The sequence below is a fragment of the Lynx rufus genome, unplaced genomic scaffold, assembly GCF_022079265.1.
Source record: "Lynx rufus isolate CCGP_SWC_20201006 ecotype Redwood Valley unplaced genomic scaffold, mLynRuf1.p SCAF_17, whole genome shotgun sequence".
Lineage (NCBI taxonomy): Eukaryota > Metazoa > Chordata > Mammalia > Carnivora > Felidae > Lynx > Lynx rufus.
The window spans coordinates 27,950,350-27,962,349 of NW_025814831.1; positions in this window are offsets into that span (position 1 = coordinate 27,950,350).

The following is a 12,000-nucleotide window of genomic DNA, read 5'->3' on the forward strand; positions in this document are numbered from 1 at the left end:
CTACGAATGCATCTCAAGAGTCCATGAATCCCTGAAATCATATCATCCAAATTTGATGAGTATGTATATATTTCGCAAAGGAAAGGGGGGTGCGGTCCGTGGTTTTAATCAGATCCTCAAAGCAGTCTGATCACCGGCTTAGATCGGTAATCTAGATAGTTCAGGTAAAAACAATCTATTTCGTTGGATGTCGCTAGCTTAGTATCTGCCCTCACTAGATACATCGTGTTCTGTTATGTTTATTTCGTCACTGGGCAACCGGTTTATGTAGCACATCATCTCAAGTGGATTTCCTGACACAAATGATGCACCTTGGAGACAACCTTTGAGGACTAAACAGAGAAGTTTCTGGATTAACTTTGGGCAAAGTGAAGCACCTGTTTGGTGAGAACATCCTGCCTTCTAGAAGGCGACCCTCTATTCTCTCTCCATTTTCAGTGAGGTTCCAAGAACTGGCCCTAAATGGAAAAATGTGGCCTCTGGTTTCCATGTTGCCGGGGACCTTACATTGGGAAGAAAACCCAGCAAAGAGCCGCCGAGCACAGGGAGTGGGGGTTGCTTCTGCTTATCTGCCTGCCTAGTGTGTCCTATTCTGTGCAGGGGAGGGAAGATTCTTCCTCTACCCTTCAAGGTCTTCCAGCTGGACTAAGAATTCAATTTACACGAGAAAGATTAACAGGAAGAAAGAACAAAGTTTTCTTATGCGCGCCCAGAGACCCAATGATGAAATTGAGACCCAAAGATGTGACCAAGGCAGGCAGTCTTTAATACATTTTAGACAAAGAGACAATACATTTGCGAAGAATTTACAGACTAAGGAAAACGGGTGTTTGGGAGCTTTGATTAAATTCTAAGCAAAATTTGGGCTGAGGTAGCAGATTAGTAAAAAAGTAACAAGGTTTATTTCTGCAGCTTTCTGGCCTTTAAAGTACCTATCTCCGGTGATAAGGATATCTTTGTACTTCTTAGTACAGGGAGGGTATTTTTCATATGGGAGATTTATTTCCTGCTTTCAGGGGGACAGAGGAGGGTCTGAGTGTCCTTGTACTGGCTGTGTCTGAGATAGCTTCGATTCAAAGTAATCAGTGTGCACTTTGGGGCAGCCTGCCCTGGGCCCCTGAATACGGCTGAGACTAAAATCACTCCCCAGCCACACGTTTCAGATTGAGGTAACTCCTCGCTGCCTTAAAGGTCAGGAAAGCCGCTGTGCTGACACAGGCCCTTCTCCCCATGACAATCTGCCCCACATCGACTCTTGAGTCATCACATCTGGATGACTAGGCTGAAAAAAACAAGGTTTCTTGGAGTGAGTTGAATTGGTGGCAAGGCAGTATGGTGGAGCAGAAAGCACTGTGCACTTGGATGCTGAGGATCTGGGTTCGAGTCTTACGAACTTGGGCGTGCTGCATTGATCCCTTTGGGTCTCGGACGAAATTTAACGCGAGTCAAACTGCTTCACATGGTGCGAAGGACCTAGGAGGTGCTCAGTGAAAGGGATCGTGCAGGACCCACACTGAAACAGAAGTCCTGGCCGTGGACCAGGATGTCGTCAACCCTGATCTGTATGGCGGTGTCTTCAGAGGCTTATCTATGGAGACCAGGTAGATCCCCAGACCTGTAGAGATTTGCACCCCTGGTCATTCACTAATTCAACAAATGTTTCTTCACACCTATGCTCTGGGATGTTGTCCAAACACATAATGCCTGGCTGCCGGAGGTAGAACTCAAACTGCCTGCGTCTCTCTTAACTGGGAAGTTGGGACAGAGCCAGGACAGGAAAGAGGCGGTTTGTCTCCACAGCTCTCTGCCTAGCCACTAGGTGGCAGCACCAACTTAGGGCTGCCGTCCCCACATTCCTGGCAGTAACTTGGGACTTCAGAAACTCCCCTACACGCACTCCAGCTTGGTATACAGCTCCAGCTCTGGAGGCAACAAAGGCTGGTTTGAACCCCATCTCCACACTTGGCTGGGCGACCTTGAACACACCGTTTAACCTTTTTTTCTTTTCAAGCTTTTGGTTTCTGGGGTGCCTGGGTGACTCGGTTAAGTGCCCGACTTTGGCTCGGGTCATGATCTCCCAGTTTGGTTCGTGAGTTCGAGCCCCGTGTCTGGCTCTGTGCTGACAGCCTGGAGCCTGCTTTGGATGCTGTGTCTCCCTCTCTCTCTCTGCCTCTCCCCTGCTTGTGCTCTGTCTCTCCCTCTCAAACATAGGTAAACATTACAAAAATTAAACACAAAAAACAATTTTAGTTTTAAGTAATCTCCACACCCAGTGCAGGGCTTGAACCCACAACCCTGAGGTTAAGAGGGGCATGCTCCACCCACTGAGCCAGCCAGGTGCCCCCGTTTAACCTACGTTGAGTCTGTTTCTTTACTGTTAAGTGGGGATAACAATCGTTCCTGAAACAATAGAGTGAACAGAAAATGAGGCAAATGTTTGGTAAATGGCAGCTAATATCACCCTTGCTCCCAAGAGATTAAAGAGCATGGTCCTCTTACTCTTTCGTGCATCACCCTTATTTTGCACCTTTTTTCCTCTTTTAAGGGTGCCCCTGATGCTTCTTTAAAGTGAGCACGCAGAGGGGCGCCTGGGTGGCTCAGTCGGTTAAGCGTCCGACTTCAGCTCAGGTCACGATCTCGCGGTCCGGGAGTTCGAGCCCCGCGTCGGGCTCTGTGCTGACAGCTCAGAGCCTGGAGCCTGTTTCAGATTCTGTGTCTCCCTCTCTCTGCCCCTCCCCCGTTCACGCTCTGTCTCTCTCTGTCCCAAAAATAAATAAACGTTAAAAAAAAATTAAAAAAAAAATAAAGTGAGCACGCAGATAAACACTTCAGGGTGGGGAGGGGGAAGGTAGGGGGAGGGTCCACAGAGTGATTTTTCTAGAACAGACCTGACTTTTCCCCTTCCTTCCCTTCTCCACCTCTTCTCTTCCTGTTCATTTTCTTTCTTCTACCTTGGGATTTTTACGTCGGGGCGGGAGGCGGAGGGGATTTTTACTTGTTTAAAGTGGGAAGTCACCGCTGCTCTGTGTGAAGCCCTTGGCCAGGCAGGGACAACTGGGGGGCAAAGGTTGAGGAGAACAGAGTTACAAACATGGGAGACAGTCCGCCCTCGGAGGTACTTACAGTCCTGAGGGTGCTGAACTGATACCCAGCTGGCATGCACCCAAATGTAACTAAAATGATCTTTAAGATATTAAAATATTTGGGGCGCCTGGGTGGCGCAGTCGGTTAAGCGTCCGACTTCAGCCAGGTCACGATCTCGCGGTCCGGGAGTTCGAGCCCCGCGTCGGGCTCTGGGCTGATGGCTCGGAGCCTGGAGCCTGCTTCCGATTCTGTGTCTCCCTCTCTCTCTGCCCCTCCCCCGTTCATGCTCTGTCTCTCTCTGTCCCAAAAATAAAATAAACGTTGAAAAATAAATAAATAAATAAATAAATAAATAAATAAATAAGATATTAAAATATTTACGTTCTGGCTGCTCAGTTGCCTCTGCCCTAGTGCCCCTCTGTGCTGCAGTGCGGGCACGCGCACGCCCTGACCCCGCTTCAGGGCCAGCTCCAGCACCCATTCTGATTGGCCAGGACCCGGCCTGCCAGTTTGAATACCACCCCTGAGCAGGTTGACTGGGCTCCATACACAAAGGACCAGTGCGGGTGGAGAGTGCCGTCTGGAGGCTAAGCTATGACTCCCTGTGACGGTTTTCAAGTTACAGCCTGGGGAGCTTACCAGAAGCAGCGATGGGTCACATCCAGGTCAGGCATGCCAGGGGCTGAATGTCCAGCTTCTGATGGAGCACAGGGCGTCCCAGAACCCTCTCGGAAAACAGTCTACTCCTGCTGTCCCCTGAGATTAGGATCCAGTGCCCCCCACTTCCTGGGAAACCCTGGTATGATTCATCATCCCTGAGTTTTGGGTTTCTTAATAGGGAAGGTTACTCTGGCCGGGATAGCTTAAGCAGGAAGCGAACCTGCTGGGAGAATATTGTGTGGCTCCCAGAATCCAAAGAAACGGCTGGAGAGCAAGGCTCGGAATAAGGCAGGAACTAGGACAGTTTTCCACCAGAGGAATTCTCTGGCCAGGGCTTCCTAGTTGGAGGGGAGGGCTCCCACAAGCTTTTGGGTCTTCCCTTTGCTGCGTTCAAGAGTCAAATTCCCAACCTGATAACAGCAAAATGGATTGCGTTTAGTCTAGTAACAATGTGTGATAACACTTCAATTATTTGGGTTTGCATTATTTTTGGTACTGGCTTAAAGATAATGACTTTTTACTATATAATTTTATTGTAATTGTAATGACTTTTGACCTGTACTAATCCCATCATTAAACTAGAAATGTGAGTAAACAGGGGTGCCTGGGTGGCTCAGGCGGTTAAGCGTCTGACTTGAGCTCAGGTCACGATCTCACCATTCCCGAGTTTGAGCCCCACCATCCAGCTCTATGCTGACAGCTCGGAGCCTGGAGCCTGCTTCAGATTCTGTGTCTCCCTCCCTGTCCCCGCCCCTCCCCTGCTCGTGCTCTGTCTTTCTCTCTCAAAAATAAATGTTAAAAAATTAATAATAAAAAAAAGAAATGTGAGTAAATAAAAACTTTTATAAATTCCATTAAAAAAAAACGTCAAATTCCCCGGAATGAAGCTGTTTGGCCCAGCGTGGGTCACATGATTGCACCTTGGCCAGATAAGACAAAGCACCTGTCTGATAGCTCTACTCACTGAAACAGAAATCAGAGTGCTTTACCGAGAGAAGGAGACATAGATTCTGAGTGGCAAAAAAAAAAAAAAGATCTCTCTAATCACCTGCATGCCAGTTCCAAGTGACAGTTCAGAAACACCTGTCTCTGGCCTCCAGGGGTTAGACCCAGACAGAAGTAGACCGTCATCCTAGCACTATATATAGCCTCCTTGGAGGCTACCAGATCAACCCATAAGGTTCTATGAGTGCAGGGGTTACAGAGGTTTTGCTCACGTTTGAATTCTCAGCCCCATGCACAGTAGCACAGAACCAGCCACACAGCAGGAATTCAGTAACTATTTGTTTTTTTTTTTTTTTTAATTTTTTTTTTCAATGTTTACTTATTTTTGGGACAGAGAGAGACAGAGCATGAACGGGGGAGGGGCAGAGAGAGAGGGAGACACAGAATCGGAAACAGGCTCCAGGCTCCGAGCCATCAGCCCAGAGCCCGACGCGGGGCTCGAACTCCCGGACCGCGAGATCATGACCTGGCTGAAGTCGGACGCTTAACCGACTGCGCCACCCAGGCGCCCCAGTAACTATTTGTTGACTGCATGAAAGAAAGACGGATGAATGGACGAAGGAATGAATGGAACACAGTGCCCGCCTTCTAGGAATGTATAATCCGAGACAATTCTTATTCTGACAATGGAATATGAGTAACAAGATAAAACTTTGCCCAACATACATACAGTAAGCATCAATCAGATCTTTTAAAAGCAGGAATCAAGGGAAGGGACTCCTTCCCATGGAGGTGGTAGAGATTGGGGCAGGACTCCAGGTGGGGCCAGAGGAGGCTAGGGTAGCAAGCTGTGTTTCTTGAGTCACACGGTCATCTAGGTTTTAGTCTTGTGTCTAGATGTCACCAATCAGACAGAGGCAAGGATCAGAATCAAAGTAAAAGCAAGGTGGAGTCCTGAGCAGGGTTCTGGAAAAAGAGATTTGCCTCTCTCTACCCTCTCAACCTCTGTCTTATTCCTCAAAGTCCTGCTTCCCTGATAATGTACAATAGAAGTTGGCCTGCCTGTCTGTCTAGCTTACTCTCTCTCTCTCTCTCTCTCTCTCTCTCTCCATGAACCAATTCTCTGACCCAGAGAGGAAACAGACACATTCCTAAGCAGCCTCTCCAACTGGAGCTTCAACTCTGACAACCATGTTGGTTTCTCCCAAGACCATTGAGAGACAGTGATAAAGACAAGACATCCACCCGTATCATGGACAAAACCAGCAATGGTGATTAATGGTGGCCAGTCAAATGACAGTAAATAGGCCATTCACTAATCCATGAGCAAAGGTGGAGATTGCTTCTGTCTTGATTATTTCTATATCCCTGGTGCCCAGCACAACAGACTCTTAATATTTGTCGGTTTGATAAAGGAAGGAAGGAAAGAAGGAATGAATAAAGTTTCTCTTACATTCTCAAGGCTTGTGTGTTTCAGGTTAAAGTTATCTATGGCTCCCTCAGAGGTTCGTGTACCATATTTCTTCTATTAACCAAATAACCACACAGTTAAAGGTGGAATTTCAGTGGGTTAATGGCTGTGAAAGAAGGGTACGTAGTGTTCTGAAACCATGTGATAGTGGGGATCTGATCTAGTCTGGGAATCGGACAAAACTTCCCTACACTGATATTTGAAGAAGAGGTGGGAGTTAACTAGATGGGGGTGGGGGGAGTACAGGATAAAGAGCAGGTCAGTTGAGACTGAATGCATGAACAAGATTCTCAAGGGCGAGGGAGTGCAGAGAATGAAGGGAAGGGACAGAAGCCAGCACGGAGGAAATGAGAGTTGCATAAGGTGAGCTGAGGGGCAGAGGGCGTAAGATTTCTGGGGTCCCAGCCAGGGTTTAGGTGTTCACTTCAGTAGTCACCTTAAGTAACTCTTAAACCCAAATCGTGCATGCTGCGTGCCAGCAGGCCATTGATAAACTTGGCGAAGAGGTGCTAATGGCGGGCGAGGTGGGGGGGGGGGGGCCATTGGGGCGGGTGGGGGAGGGGCGGTGCGGGGAGGCCGACCGGTACTGATGTGACTTTCAACCTGACTTTACTGCTCGGATGTCACAGCAATGAAGAACTGATCTCCAGGAATGGGGACCTTTGTCTCTGCACATTGCAAGATGGTTTGGAAAGTTTACTGTCAGTTTCTTAAAATGCCGCAAGATAGGGAAATGAGATATGATGCTTTTCACTTTTCAGAACTAGATGTTCTCTAGAGAAAACAAAAGGGGGAAATTTCAGGGATGCTCCTGGGCTTCCAAACTGTAGTATTTATACCCTGTATTTGCTAGGCTTTAAACATCTAAATATATGTATTTTTAAACAAAAGAAGACTGATCCTCATTTTGGCCGGCATGGAGGTTTTATTCGTATCTTTTTTACACCCCTCCTTCCTTGTCTTCTATGCACATTAAAAAGCAACAAGGTAAAAAACCAAGCAAATATTTACATACTGTGTCCATTAACAAAAGTAATGTTTCCTAAATGAAGCAGCTTTTAGCATGTTTCTTTTTTAATTTTTTTTTAATGTTTATTTCTGAGAGAGAGACAAAGTGTGAGCGGGGGAAGGGCAGAGAGAGAGGGAGACACAGAATCTGAAGCAGGCTCCAGGCTCTAAGCTGTCAGCACAGAGCCCGATGTGGGGCTCGAAGCCACAAACTGTGAGATCATGACCTGAGCCGAAGTCAGCCGCTTAACCGACTGAGCCACCCAGGCACCTCAGCACATGTTTCTTTTAGCCAATTCACTTTTTCACGAAAGTAAATTTATCTGTAAAGGAACATATATCATTATGATAAATGGAAAACCACCAGATTTGTTAGGATAAATATGTACTGATGGAAGAAAATCTGTTTTAACCAAGTGTCACCTAAAGTCACCCTGCATTCCAGGCACTGTGGCAATTAAGATGGATTTTATTTTATTTATTATTAAAAAACGTTTTTTGGGGGGCGCCTGGGTGGCGCAGTCGGTTAAGTGTCCGACTTCAGCCAGGTCACGATCTCGCGGTCCGTGAGTTCGAGCCCCGCGTCGGGCTCTGGGCTGATGGCTCAGAGCCTGGAGCCTGGTTCCGATTCTGTGTCTCCCTCTCTCTCTGCCCCTCCCCCGTTCATGCTCTGTCTCTCTCTGTCCCCAAAAAAATAAATAAACGTTGAAAAAAAAATTAAAAAAAAAAAAGAAAACGTTTTTTTAACGTTTATTCATTTTTGAGAGACAGAGCTCAAGTGAGGGAGCAGCAGAGAGAGAGGGAGACCCAGAATCGGAAACAGGCTCCAGGCTCTGAGCCATCAGCACAGAGCCCGACATGGGGCTTGAACCCATGAACAGTGAGATCATGACCTGAGCCAAAGTTGGATGCTTAACCGACTGAGCCACCCAGGCGCCCCTGAGATGGATTTTAGAAAGTGGGTAGAATTTCAAAAAACAACTGTGGCTTAATCAAGCCATTCGTTCATGCCACTGAGATCAGAACCACCGGCGAATCTTACTAAAAATCAAGAAGATTCCTGGGCCCCATCTCAAGAACCAGTGGAAACATGACAGAGTGATTCTAGGCAGAGAAAAATAGCACAGAGGAAGAGCAAAGTAGCTAAAGGAAAGTGCCAGATACAGCCCCCAACATGAACTTTTCAGCCTGGCCACTTCATGGGGTTTGTTCCCAAGAGAGGAGGGGGTGATAAGGGTGCCAGGACAGGCGAGCAGGCTAAAGTCTAGTGGTCTGGAAGCAACTGGGGCTACCTGCTGGGTTTCTCAGCCTCCGTGCTGCTGACCCTGGGGCTGGACAGTTGTTCGTCGTGGAGTTTGTCCTGTGCGCGTAGCAACTTTAGCAGCACCCCTGGCCTCTGTTCATCACCTGTCTCCCAAACTGTAACAGCCAAACATGTCTCCAGACATTGCCAAATGGCCCCCGAGGGACAAAATCGCCCCCAGTTGAGAACCACTGAGGGGGGGGGGACGGTTTACATTCCTTGTTTGGTTGTTAAATTCCTTGGCTCCCACATGAGACAGAATTAGACGCTCGCCCCACTGAGCCACCCAGGCGCCCTGAGATAGGCCCACCTTTTACAGAGCTTTCCCTTAAGCCCAACCAACAACTTCTGCTTCTATCTCACTGGTCTGGGTCACATGGCCATGCCTAGCTGCCAGGGAGTCTGGGAAATGCAATCTTTCTAGCTGGGGACGTCACCATCCTGGACAAAATGAGAATTCTGGAGTAAGGAAAAAGGGAAGGGGGAATGGCTTTGAGAGGTCGATTTTCAGGCCTTGCTACTGCTCCTAATCTTCCTTTCTATGTAGAGAGACAAGCTCAGCAGTCTCTCCCCAGTAATCTTCCAGAAGGAGCCGGACACACCTCCCAGGCAGCCATGGAATTCAGCTGTGAAAATTGCCCTAGAAAAGTCCTCCAAAAGGGAGCTTCTTATCTCTGCCTGCTGGTAGAGTCTTCAAACCAAGATCAAGTTTTTAGTGTATTTTCCTCGAAATAGATTGGCTCCATGATACGTGGGAGCAGTTGGGAAACAAGCTTTTTAGGAGGGATGTCTTAGTTCTTATCCTCACTTCCTGTTTCCCTGGGACCCACACGAGGCCAGTGCAGTACGGGGTCATCCACACGGCAACAATTCCATTCAATTATCTGCCCTACACACTTGCTCCAAAGCCTAAAATGCCACCATTAGGCACTCCCTCCTCTGGGTCAGGCATTCGTCTTTTAGGTGCCTCTTAAAATGTCAGTCCTCTGACAGGGGTAAAAGGGTATTTAATCCACCACCTTCGTGTGGGTCTGAGCTCACTAGCCCTTTTCCTCCTCCCTTGGAATTCCTGCCCAGTAGGCGCTTGGGGGCACTGAAACCTGTGAGGGGGAAGGTGGCTGGGGTGGGGCAGGGGGCAGAGAGGGACAGCATGTCTGTCCTGGAAAGGAGGGGGGCATGCAGCTGGCTCACCTCCTTTACTGTAAAGCTGCAGCCGCACTGGTACTTTGGTTGGAGGTATTAATAAACTGCTGGTAAGTTTGGGTCCAGCAGATGGCAACCCCATGACCTTTGAGTTGACTTTGCCTCCCTTTCTCTCCCCACCCACACTTCTCAACCTGAAGACTAAAAATCTGGCTTTCCTGTAATTTGCGTTGACTCTAACTCAGGGAATAACACTGCTAGTAAGAGACGAACACAGAGGGTGGCGGGCGGGGAAATCAGCATTCCCCAGGAAGCCTCGCGTCAAAGTCACAGATAACGATGACGCGGTCACGCGTCCATTTCTTGCTGCACGGAGCCTTCCTTTGGCTCGGGCTTTCCAGGGAGACATCGTTGGCCAAGAGAGGTGGCAAACCTCTCCAGTGCCACCTCAGACCCGCGCAGAAGAGGTCCCTATTCCGGACCGCCAGGAATGGGCACTGGGCCTCCAGCTAGACTCTTTCTCACGGGGCAAAGATCTTAGACCCAACGCGTCATGCCCACCCAAGGCCCTCTGTCCCCTTGTAAACCATGCTCCGTATACCAGGACACCAGAATCCCCCCGCCTGAGTGGCCCTGAGCTGGCTTCCAGGAGTTGCAGCCCTCTTCCCGGATACTTCTTCTTCAGGATAGACCACACCACTGGCATATGCACCTTTGGACCCTAGGGATGGCCAGGGGAGGGCTGTCTGCGTGAGAGGGGTGGGGGTGGAACCCAGTCTCGTAGGCTGGTATGCACACCAACATGAGTGTGGGGCCGCTGAGGGGGAGCCAGGGGAGGGACAGGAAGAGGACAGGCTGCTGTCTTGGGGCCGTTTGTTCGTGGGCCACCTGGTGCTAATAGAAAATTCTGAAGCACCCAAGAATTCGAAATTCAAACCTCGCCTTCCAGGCTGGTATGCAGTTATGTTTGCAGGAGAAGAGAACATATTTTGCTTACCATATTTCATATATTTTGTAAGCCTGATTTATAATGTGTAAATACTTAGACATACGCTATGTGGCCTCTGTTTGTACTTTGGCCCCAGGCCCTGCAAATAGTAGGGGCCAGCCTGTTCCACAAACATATTTTACTCGGGCTGCAAGGCGTTTTGAAAATTGAGAGGTTTCAGGGCACCTGAGTGGCTCCGTCGGTTGAGCATCCCACTTCGGCTCAGGTCATGATCTCACAGTCTGCGAGTTCGAGCCCCGCGTCGGGCTCTGTGCTGACAGCTTAGAGCCTGGAGCCTGCTTTGGATTCTCTGTCCCCCTCTCTCTCTGCTTTTCCCCTGCTCATGCTCTCTTTCTCTCAAAAATAAATAAGCAAAAAATAAATAAATAAATAAATAAATAAATAAATAAATAAAATTGGGAGATTTCATGTATAAATTCTGATTTGGGCTTTTCTTGACACGTTGCAAGATATGGCAACACTGGGCCTGAACTCCCACAGGGCAGCGTGGGATAGAACCAAAGGCAGACAGGCACTCCCTCCTCAGTTTGCCACACTCCCCACTACTCCCAACTGCCCTACATGGGCTGAGCTTCATGTATCTGCATTGCCTGCCTGAGCCGAGTGTGGGTCTGTGGCCCACCAGCCGGAGGGAGCGGTCCCTGTTGGGTAGGAGGCTGGGACAGAGCTGGGGGGTGGGATCCATGGTCAGAGAGCTCTGCAAGTTCAAATTTATTCATAGCCTCTCCTCCAGTGGTCCTGTGTGGAGATGAAGTCAGCACTTCATAACTCCCCCCAGGCTCAGCCTGACGCTTCCTTGACCAGACTGATCAGAAAGGAGAAGAGGAACTGCCTGGGGTCATTAGAAAGTACAGAATGAAAGAGGAAGAGCAGGTCTCATCAAGAGATGGGAACCGTGCACGTGAGCTCTGCATTTCTAGTTGGGGCCCCGAATGTCACTCAGTAGATGTTTGGCACAGGTCATGTGCTTTCTGTGGGGGTTTCTGGGGGGAATCACAATGCTAGAGAGGAGTGGGGAGGAAAATCTCTGATTGGAAGGAAGCCTGCCCCAACCTCCCACGAGAGGCCGGGACTTGGTGGAGCCGGCCCTAAAGAAAGCAGGGCCTAAAGTTCTGCTTCCTAAGAACGTGAAAGAAAAATGAATTCTATACGATGCACGTAATGTCTGCCGTCACCATTGGCTTCTTCGCCCTGCCCGGGCTGAGAGGAAACTGATGAGAGGGATCCTCGTTGCCTCGGCCCCTCATCACATAACCCTTAGTCCACGCGGAGTCCGGGAAGAGGAAGCCCCACTTACCAAGTTTTGTTAGGCGACCAAAGGTGAAAATGTCAGACTCTGCTACTAGCTGGGGAAGGTCTTCTGTCTCCAGCAGGCTC